This window comes from Hemitrygon akajei, chromosome 1, assembly GCF_048418815.1.
Source record: "Hemitrygon akajei chromosome 1, sHemAka1.3, whole genome shotgun sequence".
NCBI lineage: Eukaryota > Metazoa > Chordata > Chondrichthyes > Myliobatiformes > Dasyatidae > Hemitrygon > Hemitrygon akajei.
In genome coordinates, this window is record NC_133124.1 from 156,605,030 (window position 1) to 156,624,573 (window position 19,544).

At 44.3% G+C, this 19,544-nt stretch overlaps 1 pseudogene; it reads left to right on the forward strand.

Annotated features, from left to right (window-relative positions):
* Positions 1 to 6,331: 6,331 nt before the first annotated feature.
* The window catches only part of LOC140724919 (uncharacterized), a 47,222-nt pseudogene continuing 34,009 nt past the window's right edge, over positions 6,332 to 19,544 (forward strand).

A 19,544-nucleotide genomic window follows, 5' to 3' on the forward strand; every position in this document is an offset into this window, starting at 1 on the left:
CTTCAGCTTTATTGCATACGGTGTTGTTTGCTTCCAGAATTTGCTGCTATTTAATTGAATTAATTCTTCCGTCTACCAATGAAATTTTCCCCGTGACACTAGCTGCAGCACAAGCCCAAAGCATGATCGATCCACCCCCATGCTTAGCAGTCGGAGAGGTGTGATTTTCATGAAATTCTGCATTTTGTTTTCTCTCCAAACATACCTTTGCTCTTTGCGGCAACAAAAGTTCTATTTTAACGTCATCAGTTCACAGGACTTGTTTCCAAAATGCATCAGACTTGTTTAGATGTTCCTTTGCAAACTTCCTTTACTGAATTTTATGGCGAAGACGCAGTAAAGGATTTCTTTTGACGACTCTTGAATGAAGATCATATTTGTGCAGGTGTCGCTGCATAGTAGTCAGTGCACCGCCACTCCAGACTCTGCTAAATCTTCTTGAAGGTGTTTTGTAGTCAAATGGGGTTCTGGTTTTCCTTTTTAGCAATCCTACGAACAGTTCTGTAGAAACGTTTTCTGAGTCTTCCAGACCTCAATTGACCTCCACCGTTCATGTTAACTGCCATTTCTTAATTACATTACGAACTGAGGAAACGACTACCTGAAAACGCTTTGCAATCTTCTTATTGTCATCTCCTGCTTTCTGTGCATCATTTCTTTCTTCTTTTTTTAATTTCCAGAGTGCTAGACAGCTCATTAGAAGAACACTTGTCTGATGATTGTTCGAACAAAGTTTGAGGAGTTAGGGTATATAGAAAGCGTTGTAATTTGCATCACACAGCTTACAGAGGGGAGGAACAGCGGCTAACGAGCTGGTGTAGAGCCAACAACCTGTCTCAGAATGTAAACAAAACCAAAGAGATGGTTGCTGACTTCAGGAGGGCACGGAGTGAACCCTCCCCGCTGAAAATCGACGGCTCCTCGGTAGAAATCGTTAAGAACACCAAATTTCTTGGTGTTCACCCGGCGCAGAATCTCACCTGTTCTGTCATAACCAGCTCCATAGCAAAAACAGCACAGCAGCATGTTTACTTTCCGCCAAGGCTGAGGAGAGTCCATCTGAGCAGCTCCATCACTGCCTCGTTTGGAAATTGCACCATCTCGGATCGCAAGACGCTGCAACGGATAGTGAGGTCAGCTGAGAAGATCATCGGGGTCTCTCTTCCCGCTATTACGCTCATTTACACTACACGCTGTATCCGCAAAGGAAACAGCATTATGAAGGACCCCGCGCACCCCTCATACAAACTCTTCTCCCTCCTGCCGTCTAAGAAAAGGCATCGAAGCATTCGGGCTCTCGCGACCAAATTATGAAACAGTTTCTTCCTCCAAGATATCAGACTCTTCAATACCCAGAGCCTGGATTGACACCTTATTGACTTGCTTATTATTTATTGTAATGCCTGCACTGTTTTGTGAACTTTATGCAGTCCTGTGTATGTGTGTAGTCTAGTGCAGTCTTTTTTCTGTGTTGTTTTTACGTAGTTCAGTCTTGTTTTCGTACTGTGTCATGTAACACCACGGTCCTGAAATCGTTGTCTTTTTTTTACTATGTATTGTACCAGCAGTTAAGGTCGAAATGACAAGAAAATTTGACTTGACTTGACTTAACGTGGCCTTTCCTAACGATGACTCTGAACAAGCCATAACCCTTAGAAGATAATTAAGGTATGAGACCTTGTTAAAAGTTATCTGACAGTTCACATCTTCAGGGGTGCCCAAACTTTTGCATGGTGCTCCTTTCCTTTTTTTCCCGAAAACTGTAGAAAACAAAAAATAATACACTAATCTTGCTTAAAATGTTGAAAATCATGCTTCATCTTTAACTTTATGACTTTTGGAGATCAGTTCATCTTCTACACACTTAACTATTCACAGTAAAGGAAATTTTGACCAGGGGTGTCAAAACGTTTGCATGCCACTTTAAATACAGACTGCCCACAACAGCAAGGATGTGCTTTGCAAATTACAAAGGAAGATTGAAAATGTATGCCAAAAGAGCAATGTAACAATCGACATGAGGGACTTAAATATGCAGCAAGACAGGGAAAATCATGTTGGTGCTGGATTCCAGGAGAGAATTTTTGATATAGAGCAGCTCGTAGTTGAGCCCAGTACGGGATTAGTGTAATGAGCCGTAATTGATTAGAGAGCTTGGTAAAAAAAAAAATCTTTGTTGAAAATTAATACAGTATGATGGAATTCACCATGTAACGTGAAAAAAGGGACCTAAAGTGGGATGCATCAGAATTTCTCTGTGGTAAATGGAAGCACAGAGGCATGACAGAGGAGTTGGCCAGAATTGATTGGAAAAGAACACTGGCAGGAATGAACAGCACAACAGTTGTAATTTCCGGAAGGAATTTGGAGGGCACTGGATATATACTTCTCAAAGAGGAGGTGTCTTCTAAAGGAAACATGATACAAACGTGCCGAACAAGTGAAGTCAAAGGCATCGTCATAGCCATAGAGAAGGTTTGCAATAGAACAGGAATTAATGGAAAGGTAGATGATTGGGACGTTGTTAAATGCCAACTGAAGGCAACTAAAATGTCACTGAGAAGTTAAAGAATGGATACAAAATTATGCTAGCCAATAATATTTTAAAAAATGAAACATTTATTCATATACACAAAATGTAAGAGGGAAACAAGAGAGGAAACCATAAAAGGGGTCAACTCACTGTAAGCACCTACATGAACAGTTACTGGAAGGACCTGAAGCTGGAAATTGAATTCTAGTGGAGTGGGAAGGCGGGTGAATGGGGACACGGGATGAAAGAGAATCATAAATGAAGCCGGGAGCCGATAGCTGGAAGACGTGGGAAGCGGAATCTGAAAGGACAGAAGTCCATTGAATCAAATAAGGAGATTCGATGCTAGTGAGCACGTCATGAGGATGTGGGTGGAGAGAACGCGCGAGAAACACACCAGACTGAGGGGAAAGAATAGGGAGAGCTGTGAGGAAGAGGATGAGATTTGTTTTAAGGGCGGCAAGAGAAGGGGATGTGCTGTAGACCAGGAAGCACACCGTGGGCCGTTTGTTAGAGGCTAAACCCCTGTAGTGATCACCCTGTTTCACATGTGATCCGTGACTCTCAGTGGGACGATTGTAATCCGATTTGTTTTATTATTGTGGCATGTACCGTAAAACAATGAATTGGATGTTCCTTAAAAAGCTTGTCATGCATAGTCTTCAAAGAGAATAAAACTTTATCGCGTGCATTGAAGTAAAACAACAGCGGTGCAGAATAATTCGTAACAGCTGAAGTTGAACAATAATGTACAACACTACCACGAGATACCTTGTGATGTCAAGGGTCAGCCAAATCGATTCGCCTCTAGCCCCAACAATAGAGACGACCCAGAGGAGTCAACTCACTGGAAACAACTTCGTGTCGGATAAAAGAAGAAAACGCAAATGCTGTAGGCATCGCTGAGATTCGGCAACACATAACGCAAAAAGAAGTTTTTGCAAGAACGTCAGTAAAAGTATCACCTCTACCACAATACTAATTCCCACGTTACTCTCCAGTGGCCAAAACTGCCCTGCCGAAGCGGCAATATTTCACATGCAAACCATTGGGCGTTAAGTGTATTCACCGGTGCTCCGATGTGAGACTTCCTCGGCATTGGTGAGACCGGACGCTGTCTTAGTAACCTCTCCATCTAGCTATTTAGTTGTCCTCGCCGTCAGATAGAAGTGATCTATTACTTCTCATCCTCCGTCGCTCCAAGGAGAAAAGGCCGCGTTCACTCAACATGTTTTCATAAGGCATGCTCCGCAATCCAGACAACATCCTTGTAATCCTCTTCTACACCCTTTCTACGGCTCCGCATCCTTCCTGTAGTGAGGCGACCAGAACTGAGCACAGTACTCCAAGTGGTGTCTGACCAGGATCCTATATAGCTGCAACATTACCTCTCGGCTCCTAAATTCAGTTCCACGATTAATGAAGGTCTTCTTAACCACAGAATCAAACTGCGCAGCTGTTTTGTGCGTCCTATAGACTCAGACCCGAAGATCCCTCTGATGCTCCACACTGCCAAGGGTCGTACCATTAATACTATATTCTGCTATCATATTTAATCTACTAAGATGAACTACTTCACACTTATTTGGGTTTGAACTCCAATCTGCCACTTCTCAGCCCAGTTTTGCATCCTATCAATGTCCAGCTGTAAACTCTGACAGCCCTCCACACTATCCACAACACCCCCAAATTTAGTGTCAATAGCAAACTTACTAACCCATCCCCCCATTTCCTCATCAATTTAATTGGCTGTTGAATGGGACAGCTAAAAGATTCTGTAGATGATGGTAATCATGATCAAAACGAACAAATTACTGGAGGAACTCAGCATATCAGGCAGCATTGAGAAAGCGAAATGGGACGTCGGCATTTCTGTCCGAGGCACTCCATTACGGTTGGAAATGAAATAGGCAGAAGCCAAACGGAATGCAAAAGGTCCGGTAAGCGGAGAAGCAGAAGCTGGAGGGAAAAACGATAGTTCAGCAGATTGGAAAGGCAGTTGGTAGGGAAGGCAGGTTGAAAGGGAATCATAGATCAAGCCAGGAGTTGATAGCTGTAAGACGAAAGAGTTGAGGAAGACGAAAATGATAGCTCAGTGGACCATGGAATTAAGTACAGAGCTCGGAAACGAGAGGATGGCGATAAACGTGTAATGAGGGCGTGGCGGCCGAGAACGCGTGAGAAGCTCAACTGATTGCTGGAAAACAAAGGGGAGAGCGGTGAGGAAATAGACGAGATTGTTTCCCGGCGATAAGAGAAATGGATTTGCACGTAATAAGGCTAGAGACTACCAGAGGCATTATGAAGTGTTAGTCCTTGAACATGCGTCAGAATTATCGCGGCAGAATTGTAAGCTAGACTTGCCGGTGCCGGAATGTGAAGTGCGACTGAAATAGATGGACACATAGAAATCCGTAGCACGGCGGCAGATTGAGTAAATGGGCCCTTGATGCTGTCCCTCAATCTACGTCGGGTCCTACTAAGGTAGCAGAGGCCGAACTAGGAGCACGGGATTCAAACGATGACCCGGAAGGTTTCGCAGGTGAAAGTATCTCTTCATCTGAAAGGACAGCTGAGGGTCTTAATCCCGGAGGAGAGACAGTGTATGATAGATGTAGTGTTGAGAAAGGTTGCAGGAATACGGACCGACTGTGGGGAGCGACGAGTAAACAATAGAATCGCGCAGAGCACGATTAGCGAAGCTGGTGATGCGGGAAGGACAGACGTGCCTGGCGGTACAGTCGCTCTGAAGATGATGGAGGTTACGGTACATATCTTGCATGCGGAGGCTTGTGGTGCGTTAGTTGAGGACACGGAGACCATATCTCCTTTATTATATGTGGTGGGATGGGGTAATGGTACACTTGATGAAAATAGAGCTGACAATGATGATGTCTTTGCCAATCATGGTGGAAGGGAATTTCTGTTTACTGTAATATATCGGACTCCCCCTGCACCACTTCACCCCATCCGCAATGTCCTAAGAGGAACTGTTCATACAAAGAATTGACAGAATGTAATAGCGCTGTCTTACATGTTACTGATGCAGGAGATACAGCCAAGATTGCAGGGAGGATCAGTGGCTTTGCAATGTGCCTCTGAAGTTGGGAAGGAGAGGTATACAATCGAGGCAGTTGTCAGAATGGGGTCCAGTATATCTGCAGGCGGTGGGGAAAGTTGCCGGCGTCGTAGATGAAATTGACGAGCTCAGCGTGGGTGCAGGAAGCAGCACCAATTTAGTCGTCATTGTAGGGATTGAACGGATGGGCTCGGGAACATAGACTCAGGACCATAGTATCGTAGCTGGATAGGTGTACGCGCGCGGGCAAAAGGACCGCACGGTGGATCTGTGAAACACAATGCCCTTTAAATTTGTAGGGTGCTGTGATGGAGCAGAAATGGGAAGACAACTGGCAAATGAAGTAAACACACTGCGGCTGTGTGAGGGACCTCTGTACGTAATTACTGCTTGGGAGTTCTGAGTGGAACAAGGTTTGCGCCGGCCCAGTCGGACAGAAGATACCTGCAAAGTATGGAACGTTGGTTAGGTCCGGGTGAATGAGGCCGCTAACTCACGACTTCCTCGCAACAATGAGTGCAAGCGGAGATTTTACTACATTTATTTGCTGCTCCCTGAATTTCCTTGGTGTAAAGGCGTAAAAGCCGTGTTTGTACAACAGCTCAGAAGCTGCAAAATGATGCCCAGCTGTCGCAGCGAATGTGGCTGAAGCTTAAACGTGCTGACAAAAAAACAGCCGATAACACGCATAATACAGAGTGAAAGGTGCCCACAACGGGATGAAATTCCCCGAGACGATCAACAATAAAGCGAGCGATTTCCTGCGTTTCTGCATCTCCGGATCTCTGGCACACTGCCCGTTTCCGGGAATCCTGAGTCTTCTGCGAGCTCTGCTGGAGACTAAGACGTGCCTGACGGTGAAGCCATTCGTCAGTAGAACCATCACAAATGGGACTGCAGGGGTCAGAAAGTAATAAAAGTGTTCAATTTCAGTCGAGATATGCATATATACACACCCTCTCGGAAATCTCTTGTATCAACAGATAATGATGGCTGTTGACTCGTGAACTTCGTACATGTTGAGGGAAAAAGAGCTGAATGATGCATCATCTATAAACTCTGCATAATTTCAGCTGTCGTGAAATAAGTGTCCTTGACGCCCCCCATGTTTAGCTGAAGCGCAGATTCCCGTTTCTTATTGTTACCCAGGGCGCAGCGTTTGCAGAGAGATCAGCAGCCCAAAGCCCTATTAATGCATCCCTCATCCTGCTTGTCGACATTGAGTGAGTGATTACAGCTTCAAATCATGTTACAAGGCTCACCGTCTCCATCTTATACTTTTCATTCTTATATGTACGCTATTTATTGAAGTCTCGATAATGCGTTATCTTTTTCAGCCCCATTGAACCTGCCACAAACTCCGAGTGGCATTTGAAAGGATAACAAAAGAAAGTAAACATTTCACGTACGTGGATATGGAACAGGCGAACACAACCCTCGGCAGAAGCGGAATCATTAAGAGAAATGTTCACAATTAGAGAACGTGCACGCCAAGTTATTGCGGAAGGACAGCCAAGGGGGAAACGTGAAAAATGTTCCGAGGATACCCCGAGAGCTTATGAAACGGAGGTAGTTCTGATTTAAGCAGAAATGCGAGTGACCTCTTTGAAGCATTGTGAGAATGAGCCCGGACAACCCAACCAGCATTGACATCATTCAACATTTCATCTCAGCAGAAGCACACAGAGCATAACCGGCCTGGCAAAGCTCCTCACAGACACACACAAGAAGGATTGGCAGAATGTGTTCAGAGTCTCAGCAATATACGTTGTTATTTCCCTGAGTAACCTGGAAACCATTCTCCATGTGAAAATGTGGAGATTAAGGAATAAGAAATGCTGCATCTTCTTAAAAAAATCAAGATTGATAAGTCCCCAGGGCCGGACGTGATATACCCCAGGTTGCTGTGGGTATTGAGAGAAGAGATACCTGGAGCAGTAACAATGATCTTGGGATTGGATTTGGGATTGGAGATTGGCAAATATAGTTCCCTTTTTTTTAAAAAAAAAAAAGAAGGTAATAGGGAGAATCATGGGAATTATAGACCAACAAGTTTTATCGGTGGTCTGTAAACTACTGGAAAGAATTCTTAAAGATAGGATCTACGAGCATTTGGATAAGTACAGTCTACTCAAAGGTAGTCAACATGGCTTTGTGAAGGGACGGACGTGCCTCACGAACATAATTGAGTTTTTTGAAGAGATAACAAAAGAAATTGATGAGGGTAGGGCGATAGATATGGTCTACATGGATTGTAGCAAGGCTTTTGACAAGGTACCCGACGGAAGACTCATCCAGAAAGTCATGAGGCATGTGTCAGTGCAACCTTGGCTGTTTGCATTAAAAAAAAATGGCTTGCAGGAAGAAAGCAGAGGTTAGTAGTGGAAATAAAGTATTCTGCCTGGAGGTCGGTTACTAGTGAAGTGCTGCAAGGATCTGTCCTGAAACATCTACTCTTTGTGATTTCTATAAATGACCTGGATGAAAAGGTGGAAGGATGGGAGAGTAAGTTTGCAAGTGATACAAAGATTGGAGGAGTTGTGGATGGATCTGTAGGTTGTCGAAGGTTACAAGAGGATATAGACAGGATGCAGATTTGGGCAGAAAAGTGGCAGATGGAGTTCTATCCGGACAAGTGAGAGGTGATACATTTTGGAAAGACAAACCAGAAGGCTGATTACAAGGTTAATGGCCGGATACTTAAGAGTGAGGATGAACAGAGGGACTTTGGGGTTCAAATCCATACATTCCTCAAACAGGCTGCATAGGTTAATAGGATATTTAAGAAGGCCTACGGGATGCTATGCTTCATTAATAGGGGGATTGAGTTCAAGAGTAGAGAGGTAATGTTGCAACTCTACAAATCTCTGGTGAGATCACACTTAGAGTATTGTGATCAGTTCTGGTCACCTCATTATAAGAAGGATGTGTAAGCCATGAAGAGGGTGCAGAGTAGATTTACCAGGATATTGCCTGGTTTGGAGAACAAGTCTTATGAGTCAAAGTTAGCAGACCTGGGACATTTCTCTTTGGAGCGTAGAAGGATGAGAAGGGACTTGATAGAGGTCTACAAGATTAGGAGAAGCATAGATAGGGTGGATAGTCCGTATCTGTTTCCCAGGGCACGAATAGCAAACACCAGAGGGCATATGTACAAAATTAAGGGAGAGATTTTAGGGGAGACATCAGGGGTAGGTTTTTTACACAGAGGGTTGTGGGTGCCTGGAATGACTTGCCAGGGATGGTGGTGGAGGCTAAAACATTAGGGGTATTTAAGAGCATCATAGACAGGCACATGCATGAAGGAAAAATACTCGGTTACGTGGTAATGTGGGTTTAGTACTTTTTATAAAGGAATATATGGGTCGGCACAATATCGAGGGTCGAAGGGCCTGTACTGTGATGTGGTGTTCTAGTGTTCTAGTGTTCTTGTGGTGATGAACGACCCGTGGCTGCAGGGAAAATACAGGACAGGACTTTCTACGTCTCAGGGTGGAAAACGTTATTTCTTTCTGATGTCCTGAAGAAACTTTCTAACTTTACCCATGTCTGTCCCACCTTCAATGGAAGGCCAGTTTCCACTTGTGATTTGTCTAATTTTGAGGCAGTCCCAGTCAGTTTAATCTCCCTGAGGACTCTACCTCACCCCACCCTCCAAATCAATCTGGGAAGCCTTCACCGCATTCTACAAGCAGACACTGGGAAGGGGACCAGACCTATGTACAGTGTTCCATGTACACTCTCACCAGGACCCCGTATACCTTTATTGGAGACCTTTCATATTGTATTCAAACTTTCCCTCCCATTCAATGTTCTCCAATTCAAACAGTGAACAGATACAACACACCTTCAGCTATGAATTTAAAGGACAGGTGTTGCAACAGTTTGAGCTTCGTACCGGTGGGCACGGTGCAAGCAGGGTGTCACAAAGGGCGGAACGTGGGAGTGTTGTATGTCTGAGCCCAGCTGTGTGTGTTTGTGTATCAGAATCAGTTTTAATATCACTGGCATATGTGGTGAATTTTGCTGTTTTGTGACATTGCAATACATAGTAATAAAAACTGTAAATTAAAATAAGTATGTATAAAACTAAAATTAAGAACTATTGGAAAAACAGAGTAGGAAATACTGAGGAGGTGTTTATGGGTTCACTGTCCATCCAGAAATCTGATGGCGGGGAGGATCAGACTGGTCCTGAAATGTTGATTGTGACTTCAGGATTCTGAACATCACCCTTGATGACAGCAATGAGACGAAGGCATGTCCTGGGTGATGGGGGTCCTTAATGACAGATGCCACCTTTTGAATGGCATCAGCATTTGAATGTGTCCTTGATGCTGTGGAGTCTAGTGCCCATGAAGGAGCTAGCTGAGTTTACAAACTTCTGCAGCATTTTCCGATCCTATGCAGTGGCCTCTCCATACCAGGCAGTGATGCAACCAGTTAGAATGCTCTCCACAAAATGCTCTTTAGTGACAGACCGATTCTCCTCAATCTCCGAATAAAATATAGCCGATGTTTTGTCTTCATTGTAACTGCATCAATATGTTAGGCACAGGATATTTCCTCAGAGATGTTGACAGGCAGGAAATGGAAACTTCTCACACTTTTAATTTCTGATCCAGTTATGAAGACTGGTGTGAAAAGTGAGGAGGACAACAGTCCCTGATCCACGGCGGTCCTGAAAGGTGAGTTTATGGAGTTAGGCGCCAAGTTAAAGGACAGGACAGGACCTCTCAGGATTGATACCAGCGTCGTGCAGGCGGGTTTAGCAATAGTAAGTTAGCACAGATCAACATGTGGCTGAAGACGTGGTGCAGTAAGGAGGGTTTCAGATTTATAGATAAGTGGGCAGTTTTCCAGGGAAGGTCGGACCCATTCCGGCGAGACGGTTTACATCTGAACTGGAGGGGGACAAATCCAGAGGAGTTAAACTAGTTACAGAGTATAGGATCAGCTGTATGGGAGAAGGAAGAAAAAGATGGTAAAGCTGTTTGCAGCGTTAGTGACAAACAGTAAGAGTTGGAGAATTTCTTAAATGCATTTATTATAATGCTAGGATCATTGTAAGAAAGGTGGATGAGCTTAGAGCATTGATACCTGGAAATATGATGTTTTAGCTATTAGTGAAACATGGTTGCAGGAGGGGCTTGATCGGCAAATAAATATTCCTGGATTTCGTTGCTTCAGGTGTGATAGAATCAGAGGAAGAAGAAGGAGGAGGTGTTGCATTGCTTGTCGGAGAAAATATTATAGCGGTGCTCTGGTTGCCATGGCCCCTTCTGGTACTCGGCTGTCTTACTCCGGAAATTGGCCATTAACACCTCGTTAGTGCAATAGATTAGAGGGCTCGTCTAGGGAGACTATTTGAGTGGAATTTAGGAATGGGAAAGGTGTAGTAACACTTATAGGGGTGTATTATAGACCATCTAATGGCAGCGAGATTTGGAGGAAGAAAATTTTTAAGGAGATAGCAGATATTTGTAGTAAGCACAGGGTTGAGATTGTGGGAGATTTTAATTTTCCACACATAGTCTGGGAAGCCCATACTGTAAAAGGACTGGCAGATTTGGGTGGAAATTTGCGCTGGGTAGCTTATTGAAGCAATACATAGAGGTAACAACCAGAGAAGGGGCAGTGTTGGATCTTCTGTTAGGGAATGAAATAGTTCAGGTAATGGAGCTATGTGTCGGGGAGCAATTCGGGTCCAGTGATCACGATGCCATTATATTCAATATACAGTAATTATTGAGAAGGATAGGACTGGACTCGGGTTTGAGATTTTTGATTGGAGAAAGGCTAACATTGAGGAGATGCGAAAGGATTTAAAAGGAGTGGATCGGGACAACTTGTTTTATGGGAAGTATGTAATGGAGAAATGGAGGTGATTTAAAAGTCAAATACTGGGGATGCAGAATCTTTATATTCCTGGTAGGTTGAAAGGAAAGGTTAAAAGTTTCAGAGAGCAATGGTTTTCAAGGGATGTTGGAAAATTGGTTCCGAAAAAGAGAGAAATCTGCGATAAATACAGGCTGCATGGAGTAAATGAGGTGCTCGAGGAATATAAAGAATGTAAAAAGAATCTTAAGAAAGAAATTATAAAAGCTAAAAGAAGATATGAGTTTGCTTTGGCAAGTAAGGTGAAAATAAATCCAAAGGGTTTCTACAGTTATATTAATAGCAAAAGGATTGTGAGGGATAAAATTGGTCCCATAGAGAATCAGAGTGGACAGCTATATGTGGAGCCAAAAGAGATGGGGGAGATTTTGAACAATTTATTTTCTTCGGTATTCACTAAGGAGAAGGATGTTGAATTGCGTAAGGTAAGGGAAACAAGTAGGGAAGTTATGGAAACTATGATGATTAAAGAAGAGGAAGTCCGAGCGCTTGTAGGGTATATAAAAGAGGATAAGTCTCCTGGTTCTGACAGGATATTCACTAGGACCATAAGGAAAGTTAGTGTAGAAATAGCAGGGGCTCTGACAGAAATATTTCAAATGTCATTATAAACGGGATTGTGCCGGAGGATTGGCGTATTGCTCATGTAGTTAGATTGTTTAAAAAAGGTTCAAGAGTAAATCTAGCAATTATCGGCCTGTAAGTTTGACATCAGTAGTGGGTAAGTTAATGGAAAGTATACTTAGAGAACGAGTATATAATTATCTGGATAGAAAAGGTCTGATTAGGAACAGTCAACACGGATTGGTGCGTGGAAGGTCATGTTTGACAAATCATATTGAATTCTTTGAAGAGGTTGCTAGGAAAGTTGACGAGGGTAAAACAGTGCATGTTGTCTATATGGACCAGTAAGATCTTTGACACGGTTCCATATGGAAGGTCAGTTAGGAAGGTTCAATCATTAGGTAAAAATATTGAAGTAGTAAAATGGTTTCAACAGTGGTTGGATGGGAGATGCCAGAGAGTAGTGGTGAATAACTGTTTGTCAGGTTGGAGGCCGGTGCCTACTGGCGTGCCTCAGGGATCTGTACTGGGTCCAATGTTATTTGTCATATATATTAATGATCTGGATGATGGGGTGGTAAATTGGATTAGAAAGTTTGCAAATGATATTAAGATAGGTGGAATTGTGGATAATTAAGTAGGTTTTCAAAGCTTGCAGAGAGATTTAGGCCAGTTAGAAGAGTGGGCTGAAAGATGGCAGATTGATTTTAATGCTGATAAGTGTGAGGTGATTCAAATAAGAGAACAGGCGTTGAGATTTAGGGGGCAAAAGTTTAGGGATAACACGAGAGTAAACTTCTTTACTCAGAGAGTGGTAGCTGTGTGGAACGAGCTTCCAGTAGTAGTGGTAGAGGCAGGTTCGATATTGTCATTTAAATTAAAATTGGGTAGGCATATGGGCAGGAAAGGAATGGAGGGTTGTGGGCTGAGTGCAGGTCGACGGGACAAGATACCCTGTTTCCGTGCTGTAATTGCTATATGGTTATGTGTGTGCTCCCTCTACTTCCACTTCCTGAAGTCCACAATCAATTCCTTCGTCTTAATGATATTAAGTACAGGGTTGTAGCTGCAACACCACTCAACTTGCTAATATATCTCACGAACAATAGTTGTGACATCAGCAAACTTATATATGCAAGGTAAATTTATTATTGATGTATAAGAATGTCACCATGCAGAATCCTGAGATTCGATATTTTGTGGAAATGTTCAGTAAATCAAAGAACCATAATGGAATCGATGAAAATCCACACCCAGCAGGACGATTAAAAGAAACAATATGCAAAAGACAACAAACCGTGCAAATACTAATGAAAAAGTAAAAGAAAGAAAAAATGAAATAATAATAAACAATAAATAAATGTGACGAAGATGAGCTGTGATTCGGTGAAAGGGGTGAGTAAATTTGTGCAAGGTTATCCCTTCTGGTTCAAGAGCTTGATGGTTGAGGTGTGATAACTCTTCCTGAACTTGGAGGTGTGGATCCTAAGCCTCATGCATCTTCTTCCCGGTCGCAGCAGTGAGAAGAGAGCATGATTTGTGTATTGGTCTCCATGTTCATGGATGTTGCTTTCCTGCAATGACACTCCATTAGGATGTGCTCCATTATAAGGAGGGTTTTACCCGTGATGTTCTGGGACGTATCCACTACTTTTTGTAGAATTTCTCTTTCAAGAGCTTTGGTGTTTCCATTCCAAGCTATGGTGCAACCGCTGAACGAACTCTCCCGCATACATCTGCAGAAGTTTTTAAAGGTTTTAGTTGTCATGTTGTATCTTACAAACTTAACAAATTTGAGACGCTATTGTGCGTTCCATGTAATTGCAGAGGACAGATCCTCTAAAATAAGAACATGGAGGAATCTAAGGTTGCTGATCTTTGATCCCCGATGAGGACTGGATCATGTTTCATCCCCCTAACGGTCAATAATCAGTTGCTTGCACTTGCTGACACTGAATGAAAGGTTGTTATACTGACACTATTTAGCCAGATTTTCAATCTCCCTCCTCTCTGCTGATTCATCACCAAATTCAATTCAGCCAACAGCAGTGGTGCTATCAACAAACTTAAATGTGGCATTAGAGCTGTGCTTCGCCTCACAGTCACCAGTATAAAACGCTTCGATCTGGGAGTCGGGGTGGGGTTGGTGAGAGCGAAGCACACAGCCTTGTGATACACCTATGCTGATGGAAATTGTGGAGGGGATGTTGCTGCCATCTGAACTGACTGGGTAGAGGTTTGGTTGCGAATGGAATGGGGATACATTGAAAGCCACATTAGCACCGTGAAGTGATGTTTCTCTTATTTAGTGACAGAACAAGTGAGGGGCTAAATGGCTTCTCTCGATTCTGTTCCTGATGTTGGACCGTGGACCAACTGAATTGGGTGAGCATCAAAGGCGCTGGTCAACAAATAGATGTGTAGAGGAGGAGGGTGAAAAGATGAGTAAATATAAATAAGTAGTCAGGACAGAGATGATGGGCCGAAGGGCATGTTCCTGCACATACTGTTTTATGTTCTATCCTGTGGTGAAGTATAAATAATTGTCAGGCAAATGTTCTCAATAAGATGGGGATTTCGATGCAACATGACATTGAGAGGTGTCAGATACACTGGGATTTCTGACTCGGCTGCAGGAACACTTCCTGACTTCAGAGCGTGCAGACCTGCTGCGCTGGAAGATCCTGCTCTTCCTGATTAGTTGCAGGGACAGAGGCCCTTCGGACAAAAATATCTCTGCAAACCTAGCTGGTACCCTGAACACGATCCATTTGCTGACATTTGGTCCTCATCCCTTGAAATAATTCCTATCAAACACTTACCTCTGTTGTAAGCTGTTGTCCTTTAAATGTTTTAATTACATCGTCCTCCGCCATTTCCTTCAACAGCTCGTTTCACTTACTCTCACCAGAAACTTCTGTCCTCCAGGTTTAGACTTCGTGACGCTTGGAAAAGGACTGTAACCATCCACCTGTACATTTTGTGCATTTTGTGATTTCATAAACCTCAGTAAGTCAGTCCTCCAGGCAAAAATGTCCGGGTTGATCCAGTTTCTCGTCATGAAATCAAGTTGGATTTTCATTCAAACCAACATCGATACAACCCAAATCCAATGATTGGTGCGTTGATGGAGAAGACCCTGAAAGGCAAGATTTATGAACATTTGGAGAGGCACAGTAGAAACATAGAAAACCTACAGCATAATGCAGGCTCTTTGGCCCACAAATTTGTGCCGAACATGTCACTACCTGAGAAATTACTACGGTTACACATAGCCCTCTATTTTACTAAGCTCCATGTACCTATCCAAAAGCCTCTTAAAAGACCCCATCGTATCCGCCTCCACCACCGTTGTCGGCAGCCTATTCTACGCACTCACCACACTCTGAGTAAAAAACTTACTCCTTACATCTGCTCTGTATCTACTCCCCAGCACCTTAAACCTGTGTCCTCGTATGGCAACAATTTCAGCCCTGGGAACAAATCGTCTGACTATCCACACGATCAATGCTTTTCATCATCTTATACATTTCTATCAGGTCACCTCTCATCCTCCGTCCTTCCAAGGAGAAAAGGCCGAGTTCAGTCGAGCTGTTTTCATGAGGCCTGCTCCCCAATCCAGGCAATATCCTTGTAAATCTCCTCTGCACCCATCCCATGGCTTGCTCATCATTCCTGTAGTGAGGCGACCAGATAGTGTGGAGGGCTGTCAGAGATTACAGTGGAGCTTTGATAGGATGCAAAAAATGGGCAGAGAAGTATCAGATGGAGTTCAACCTAGATACGTGTTAGGTGGTTCATTTTGGTAGGTCACATATGATGCCAGAATATAGCATTAATTGTAAGACTCTTGGTAGTGTGAAGGATCAGAGGGATCTTGTGGTCCAAGTCCATAGGACACCCAAAGCTGCTACGCCGGTTGACTCTGTGGTTAAGAAGACAGACTGTGCATTGGCCTTCATCAATCATGGGATTGAGTTCAGAGCTGAGTGGTAATATTGCAGCTATATCCGACCCTGGTCAAAACCCACTTGGAGTACTATGCTCAGATCAGTTCTGGTCGCCTCACTACAGGAAGGATGTGGAAACCATATAAAAGATGCAGATGAGATTTACAAGAATGTTGCCTGGATTGGAGAGGATGCCTCATGAGATTAGTTGAGTGAATTCGGCCTTTTCTCCTTGGAGCGACGGCGGATGAGAGGTGTCCTAATAGTTTATAAGGCGATGAGAGACATTGATCGTGTGAATAGTCAGAGGTTTCTTTTCCCCCAGGGCTAAAATGACTAGCATGAGAGAGCACAGTTTTAAGGTGCTTGGAAGTAGGTACGGAAGAGATGTCGGGGCTAATTTTTTTATGCAGAGAATGGTGAATGCATGGAATGTGCTACTGTCGTTGGTGGTGGAGGTGAATACGATAGGGATTTATAAGAGACGCCTCGATAAGTAAATGGAGCTTAGAAAAATAGAGAGCTATGGGTAACCCTTGGTAATTTCTCAAGTAAGGTCATGTTCGGCACAGCTTTGGTGGCTGGAGGTTTTCTATGTTTCTATAAACGAGACAGCTCTCCTCTGTGGCGAACGTGTAAAACATTCAAAACATCAAGCAAACATTCAGAAATAGTGAGTACCTTAACTCAAAATATAGAGGAATGAAACATATTCACTCAAAAATAACATACATAACCCTGAGCGACATTGTCCAACAACCGACGGTACACTCTCTCGGTAGTGTGTAGATGCAAGAAATCACGCCCGTCATTCCACCGCTCCAGCACAAGAGGACAGCACCAATATAAGAGGCCAGGCCCCTGCCGAGCCGAGCTGAACCATGCCGTAGCGCTTCCAGACCATCACCTGGTCTGCAGCAGCAGGCACGACCGAAGCCTGAATCCTAGTTCTAGCAACATCTGAAGCTACACAGATTGAATGTCGGCTGTCCCCTCACCAGACAGGGGTAATAGGCCTGTGGGAATTTATATTGTCACCACCGGACAGTCTGTGATCGCAAGTGAAATGCCCAGGACAATCTCCGATGCTTCCGGGTAGCTGTCAGCACAGTCTGCAGTCAGGACACTCATCTGTACCCAAAATGGCTCATTCAAACATATCGACAGAATCCTCCTATATCCCAACGGGCTCCTCTGACACCCCAGCGGGTTCCTCTGATATCCCGACGAGCTCCTCCAATATCATTCAAGACTTAGTTCTGACAACATCATAATGAAACTTGTCGGCACTACTTCCAGCTTAATGCTATCCATGCTGCCGCCAGGTAACCAGAATCCCGCACAGTACTCCGAGTGTATTTTCACCAATCTCTTGAACAGTTGTACCATGCCATGACATCTCTGGCACTTCATACGCTAACTGATGAAGACAAGGGTGTCAAACGCCTTCACCACTTTTCCTACCTGTATCTTCACTCTGGCAACGATGTACTTGTTTTCTTCAGTATCTCTGCTCTTCAACACTCCCCGGGGCCCTGACATCTACTGGCTTAACTTCCCACGCTTGTCTGACTTGAATTCACTCTGACGTTCCTTATCCACTTTCCCAGTTGATCTAAACATAGATTTATGCTCTGCTGTAAGCATCTCCACAGGCCACCGCACCACCAATGCTGGTGTCATCTGCAGGTTTACTGATCAGGTCACCACATTCTCATCCAAATCGTCCGTATAACTGTCTATTTAATCAGAACGCAAACTAAATAGGATTATCCGATTGACTATTTGATAATTAGATGAATATGATTTCAAGAAGACTTCTATTGATTCCACTTGCAGTAAAAAAACAACAACGTTCTTTTACTTGCTAAATTGTTACTCTGAGTTTACGTTTGAACTTACAATTTCAAGGTCCCGATGACAGTAATGTTCGCTGTTGGGTCATGTTGGGTGTTCAAGTCTGCTCTCACCAGGACACCACATGGATCGTTTTTGGACTTAACCCCACCGACAGTAAAGTGCACAAGCAGACTGTTTGACGGAATTTGAATCTTCTGTGATGTTAATTCAATGAGGAGCTCAGATTGTGTTTATATAAAACAAACCGCCAACTTTCAGCTTTGTCTCTCTGCCCAGGACAAGCTGAGCACGCAGAACACAAAACATCACTCTGGGCGGGACCATGCAATCCGTAATAATGTGACTAGTGTCCTGGTTCCCCATCTGAGTGACAGATTGCTACCATGGATTTTGTTTTTGTAAAATACACTATGGAAACATGCCCTTTGACCCTACCCGTCCATGGCAACCAAGGTGACCATCATTTGTCTGCCTCTGTCTAAATCTTTCCTCCCCATGTACTTGCCTAACTATCTTTTAATAATTGTAGTGGCACCTGCCTCTACAACCTTCACTTGCAGCTATTTCCATCCTCTGTGTGAAAAATGTTTTTTTTCAGTTCTTGTTAAATACTTTTATCCGCTCACACCTCACATCATAAAATTACTAATCATGTCACCAACCTGTCATGTAAGTCGTTAATATAAATGACAAATAATAGTAATGTAGCGATGTACTACATACAGAGCTACAGACGATACGCAGTCAGTAAGTCGTTTCGAGACTAGTTTATTCAAACTTCGCGGCGCTGGCATTTAATCCCGAGCGCCCGCCCTCTCCGGGCGGAAATGACGTCGGAGGTGCATTACCAAAGTCTCCCCCCGCGCGCTGGGTATTTGTGAGCCGATTCCCCTGCGCAGAAAGTGGGTCGCCACATATCCCCCACCCCAGAACCGGTGATACACCCCCCAATGTCCACAGTCTCGATCAGCCTCTGTTTGGGAGGTCTGCCTCTGCGCCGCGGTGCCTGAACCTCCACCGGCTGCGCCAAGTCCACATGGGCTGGTTTGAGTTGGTCCACCGTGAAAACCTCCTCTTTTCCCCCAATGTCCAGAACGTACGTGGACCCGTTGTTGTTGATCACCTTTAACGGCCTCTCTTACGGCCGCTGTAGCGGTGCCCGGTGTCCGCCCCGTCGTACAAACACAAACTTACTGTTCTGCAGGTCTTTGTGTACATGGGTCGGGCTCCGTCCGTGCTGTGATGTCGGTACGGGGGCCAGGTTGCCGAGCCTTTCGCGTAGTCTGTCCAGGACTGCTGCGGGTTCTTCCTCTTGCCCCCTTGGGGCTGGTATGAACTCTCCTGGGACGGCCAGTGGTGCGCCGTACACCAACACGGTCGACGAGGCGTGCAGATCCTCTTTGGGCGCTGTACGAATTCCAAGCAGGACCCAGGGAAGCTCATCCACCCAGTTAGGTCCTCTCAGGCGGGCCATGAGAGCCGACTTCAAGTGACGGTGGAAGCGTTCCACCAGTCCGTTCAACTGTGGGTGGTAGGCAGTAGTGTGGTGTAGCTGCGTTCCCAACAGGCTGGTCACAGCCGACCACAGGCTGGAGGTGAACTGGGTGCCTCTGTCGGAGGTAATGTGGGCCGGTACCCCGAAGCGTGCTAACCATGTTGC